Raw genomic sequence first — 5,129 nt, forward strand, 5'->3', positions numbered from 1 at the left:
ATCTACATTAAGGAGATTGTGCGACTACATGGGGTACCGAGGGATATTGTTTCAGACCGTGATCCTCGGTTTACATCGAATTTATGGCAAGCTATGCAAAGGGCTATGGGTACAGATCTGAAGTTTAGTACGTCTTATCATCCACAAACGGATGGACAAACTGAGCGGACGATCCAGACATTAGAGGATATGTTGAGGTCGTGTGCCCTAGAGCTTCAGGGAAGCTGGGATAAGCATTTACCTCTGGCAGAGTTTGCTTATAATAACAGTTATCATGCCAGTATTCAAATGGCTCCTTATGAAGCATTGTATGGAAGACGATGCAGATCGCCTCTTTGTTGGTATGAGTTGAGTGAGAGGACAATGATGGGACCGGATGTGGTAGATGAGACCACAGAGAAAATCAAATTGATCCAACAAAAACTTCTTACAGCACAGAGTAGACAGAAAAGTTATGCAGATAATCGTCGTAAGGACTTGTCTTTTGAGGTTGGGGATCATGTCTTTCTCAAAGTTTCCCCATTGACGGGCGTTGGACGCTCAATTCGGGCTAAAAAGTTATCTCCTCGATATATGGGTCCTTTTGAGGTTTTGAAGAAAGTTGGGCCGTGGCTTATCAGTTGGCATTACCGCCTCAGTTAGCGGGTCTACACAACGTGTTTCATGTGTCACAATTGAAGAAGTACCAGCCAGACCCGTCGCATGTGATAAAACCTGAGGAGGTTGAAATTCAAGAGAATTTAACCTACCGGACTGAACCAGATCGTATTGTGGATGCTAAGGATAAGCAACTTAGAAATAAGACAATCCGGTTGGTAAAAGTGATTTGGAAAGGGACAGCTCCGGGAGATGCAACCTGGGAGACTGAGGATCAAATGAGGAAGGAATATCCACAGTTGTTTCCCTAGGTATGTTTATCTCTTTGGTTCATGTATTAGCTTGGATTTTGGGGACAAAATCCTTTTTAAAGGAGGGGAGAATGTAACATCCTAAAAATTTTAAGACTCAAATTTATTTAAAAAAATAAATAAAAATAAAATAAAATATCTATAATTAAATTAAAATTTAGAATAATTTGATAGAGGTCCAGAGTTTGAATTTTACTAAGCAAAAGTTTAGTTTTATTTGATTTTTAACTATGGGAAAAATTACCAAAGTTGACCCGGGCTTTTGTGCAATAATAAAAAATGTTGGGCCATTTCTTGTAATTTTCCCCAAACTTTTAAATCAGCTTTTATAAGATGAAAAAACCAGACCAGAACGCAGAAAGAAAACAAGGAAAGAAAGGAAACACGTGAGAGAGAGAGAGAGAGGAAGAAGGAAGGAGAAAGAGAGGGAGTTAGGCTCGGATCTAGGAGTCTTTGTGACCGTTGCGAGCTCGGCTACACGATAGGTAAACTCCCTACTTCAATCCTCTTCTCTTTCTCTTGATTTTCTTCAATTTTTAGAAGAGGAGATTTTTGGATTTTGATTCCAAAGGCTTTATTCTTGTAAGCTTTTGTTTCTTTGGATCCTAGGGAGCATGTTTTGAGTTTCTATATAGTGATCTAATATTTTGGGTGGATTGTGACTCATTGACCTAAGTTGTGTGGTATAAGTTATAGTCTTCATTAATACTATTTGTCATGATAAGTGATGTGGATCACTTATATGTTGTAGAAAATTGTTGGTGGAACTTATTGAGAAGTAAGGAACAAGCCGAGCCCTATTTTGTACAAGGGGAACCCTTTTAGTACCAAAGGGTTGAGGTAACAGGGGAATTTATATTTCTTATTACTTTGTTTTAGCTATTTTTGAATAAATATTACTAGTTATCATGCATTACATGTTTTAAAAGATTAAATGTGCTTTATAAGGGGTTATGGGGTACTACTTTGATTATAGTGCAAATATGTTTTCTAATTGTTTAATAACAATGTTTTTATGGAAATGAGATTTATAAATATTATACTACTTTAGAGTGTTGAATGGTCAATACTCAGGAAAGGTAGACAAGAGTAAAAGGCATGATCTCGGTGGGAGTTCACCAATGAGAAGGTGTGGATTTTTGATATTCTATGGCACACTGTCAGTACTCAGTGTTGTCTTACGTATTGTGGGCTCAGTGCACTAAAGTGGTTAGTGTATTGAGTGTTCGACACCTCTCAGTGGGGGAGGGAATCCGACATATGAAGTGTGAGGTTGAGTGCCTAGGCCAAGGTAGCCCTCACATGGAGAGTAAGTCGGGCTGGCTCTGGGAGGGAGTTAGCTTTGACTGCTCAGGATTCACGTCGAAGGGGCATAGGCGGTTCGGTGGATTAGATCATGCCTTAGATTATGTTTTGTGCCTGTGGAGGTACAAGTAGGTATAAGGTTTACCTGCGAGTTAAAGAGTGCCAGGGGGCATTCTGTTGGTCATGAAAGGCCATACCGGCCTAGGTCATGCATTCATGCATTTTAAATGGCTAAATTATATACTATGTTGAATTTATTATTCATTTATTTGATTATGGCTTACTTTGTAATAATCAATATAGATTTCACTGTTACTGAGACTGTGGTTGTCTCACCCCTTTCTTTTCAATATTCTAGGTCCAGGCGAAGGATCCAGTGGTGGACGGGGAAAAGAGCAAAGCTAGGGGTTTGCTTGTGATTTGTAAAGAACTGCAACCCCTTTCTTTTGAGCAAATATATTGTAATGTATTTAAGATTAGGGTGCCAGTAGGATATGATTATGTGTGTGTGTGTGTGAATATGTGTGGATTGTGTGCTTGTGTATGAATTTTTGTCTGTTTGCAGACTTGTGGCTAGGAAACTTGGTTATGGTGTGTGGTTTTGATGGATTTACTTAGTAGACCAAGTTTCTATTACAAGCAGATCTTTATTTTGATATATATGTGATTTTATAAGCAAATGCAAAGTGGTTGCATTGCAAATGGTGTGCTATGGGAAAACATACAGCTTGGATAGAGAGAGTGGGTGCGTGGGCCCCACAAGGAGCTCTGAGCCAAGTGAAAATGTTTAGCATATGTATTTATATAAATACATGGTATTTGGATTGATTTGTGACCACTCTTGTATGATTTGTACATTTTGGGGGTTTAGGGTCCATTTTAGGAAATGGCACCCGGGTGGTCAAATTTTGATATATGGGGGTTTTCCATCATTTGAATGTTCTATCAAGTGTTTTTAATCTTATTTGACGTGTCCAAAGTGTTTCCACAGGTTTGTGACCATTAGGATGGGATTTGGACAATTTTGAAAATGGTTTTTACCAAAAAGCTGCACTTTTGCATCCGGGTGTCCAAATCTTAATCCGACCGTTGGATTTCTCTAAAATTTGGGTCACAAGTAAAACCTTTTATAAGCTTCGTGTGGGCTTTGGAATCACATCGATCGGATATCGGACGGAGAAACGACGCACTCCGGAATTTGGTCTGGAGGTGCTGTCATGACAGCATTAAATTGCTGTCATGACAGCTACAGTGTTGATTTTGTAACCTGCACAAAATTCAATCCGTCCGTTGGATCTTTTCAAAATTTAGTATGCTAATAGTATTCTTTAAAAGTGACATGTGGGCTTTGGAATCACTCCGATCGGAGGTCAGATGATGAAATGGTGCACTCCGGAAGTTGGTCCGGAAGTGCTGTCATGACAGCTTTTTAGCTGTCATGACAGCAAAAATAGTCAATCTTTTAACATGTCTAATTTTTAATCCGACCGTTGGATCTTTTTGAAATTTGGTACACTTATAGTACCCTTTGAATGTGACGTGTGAGCTTTAAAATCACTTCAATCGGAGGTCAAATGACGGAACACCGCCTCCTGGAAGTTGGCCCAGGAGGGCTGTCATGACAGCAATAAATTACTGTCATGACAGCATCTTTTTATTCCATTTTTGTCTAACTTGCTTCCGTGCGCTATAGGTAGAACCTATAATTATTTTTAAGGTTTTAAAAGATTTATTTCTTAAGTTGGTTAGAGGATCAACTCCTTAACCACACTTAGTTTGTTTGAATTATGTGATTTTTGGATAACACTCAAGGCTAGTGTTACAACCCCAGTCGAGACTCAAGATCATGTTTTCTTGTCGGCGGCGCAAGTTGATAGATGTATGAAGAAGGGTTGCCAGGCCTACATGGTTTTTCTTCTCTATCCAAGCTAAGATTGATGAAGGCGTGAAGAATATCCCAATTGTCAAAGAATTTGCGGATGTATTTCCAGACGAAGTCTCCGGTTTACCCCCAAAGCGCGAGGTAGAGTTCTCAATTGAATTGGTACCCGGTACAGGGCCAATTTCTAAGGCTCCTTATCGGATGTCCCCTTCAGAGTTAGCAGAACTGAAAAAGCAAATCGAAGAGCTACTTGAGAAGGGTTTCATCAGACCGAGTGTTTCACCTTGGGGATCTCCAGTCCTTTTTGTAAAGAAGAAGGACGGAAGCCTCCGATTGTGCATTGATTATAGACAATTGAACAAAGTAACCATCAAGAATAAATATCCACTTCCGAGAATCGATGATTTGCTGGATCAGCTTGTGGGATCCGCAGTTTTCTCAAAGATTGACTTAAGGTCAGGGTACCACCAATTGAGAGTAAGAGCAGAGGATATACCTAAGACAGCATTTCGGACGAGATATGGGCATTATGAATTCATGGTGATGCCGTTTGGACTTACGAATGCTCCTGCGGTATTTATGGATTACATGAATAGGATCTTTCGACCCTATTTAGATAAGTTTGTAGTAGTGTTTATTGATGACATTCTTATTTATTCAAAGGATGAGGAGGCTCATGGTGAACATTTAAGAATCGTCTTGCAAGTTTTGAGGGAACATAAGCTTTATGCCAAATTAAGCAAGTGTGAATTTTGGCTCCAAGAAGTAAAGTTTTTGGGCCATGTTGTGTCCAGAGATGGAGTTGCGGTGGATCCTAGCAAGATTGATGCAGTGATGAAGTGGGAACAGCCAAAATCTGTTACAGAGATACGAAGCTTTTTAGGTCTAGCAGGTTATTATCGTCGCTTTATTAAGGGATTTTCGCAAATTGCGATGCCCTTAACTAAGCTAACTAAGAAGGATGCCCCATTTATTTGGACTGACAAATGTGAAGCTGCTTTCCAAGAATTGAAAAAGAGGTTAACCACTACTCC

The 5,129-nt window shown here is 39.6% G+C and overlaps 1 long non-coding RNA gene across 1 annotated transcript; it reads left to right on the forward strand.

Moving 5' to 3' along the window:
* The first annotated feature begins 1,285 nt into the window (after window positions 1-1,285).
* LOC129315459 (uncharacterized) lies at window positions 1,286-2,873 on the forward strand. Its single transcript, XR_008594507.1, has 3 exons — window positions 1,286-1,393; window positions 1,660-1,748; window positions 2,572-2,873. It is a non-coding gene; the product is annotated as an uncharacterized LOC129315459 (long non-coding RNA).
* Window positions 2,874-5,129: the final 2,256 nt, after the last annotated feature.

Source organism: Prosopis cineraria, unplaced genomic scaffold (assembly GCF_029017545.1).
Source record: "Prosopis cineraria cultivar Desert tree isolate PC_DT_omini unplaced genomic scaffold, ASM2901754v1 PC7, whole genome shotgun sequence".
Lineage (NCBI taxonomy): Eukaryota > Viridiplantae > Streptophyta > Magnoliopsida > Fabales > Fabaceae > Prosopis > Prosopis cineraria.